This window comes from Penaeus monodon, chromosome 31 (assembly GCF_015228065.2).
Source record: "Penaeus monodon isolate SGIC_2016 chromosome 31, NSTDA_Pmon_1, whole genome shotgun sequence".
Lineage (NCBI taxonomy): Eukaryota > Metazoa > Arthropoda > Malacostraca > Decapoda > Penaeidae > Penaeus > Penaeus monodon.
Genome location: NC_051416.1, coordinates 19,348,748 through 19,349,034, shown reverse-complemented (window position 1 = coordinate 19,349,034; position 287 = coordinate 19,348,748). Strand labels below are relative to the sequence as shown.

The following is a 287-nucleotide window of genomic DNA, read 5'->3' as shown; positions in this document are numbered from 1 at the left end:
AAGATACAGAAATTATATAAAAACAAATGGACACGAAAATTCCACCTGACCTAGTAAAAGCAAGGAAATCCTCAACCTAAATGTCTAATGTGTGTTCTCTCAATCACAGAATTATCAACTCTGATAAGTTTTAAAAACACAGACTAGAATTTATGAGTCTTATCATCTGAAAAAACCTTCATCAGCAGCATCACCACAACGGCCATTTCCATATCACTGCTATCAGCAGAAACAAACAAGTAAATAAGTCCACACTAAGTAAACCCAGCAAAGTAGTGATGCTGGTA

At 35.2% G+C, this 287-nt stretch overlaps 1 protein-coding gene across 4 annotated transcripts in view; it reads right to left on the bottom strand.

Annotated features, from left to right (window-relative positions):
* Positions 1-287, bottom strand: part of LOC119593068 (PRELI domain-containing protein 2-like) — an 11,483-nt gene that overhangs the window by 3,596 nt on the left and 7,600 nt on the right. The gene's annotated exons all lie outside the window — the stretch shown is intronic.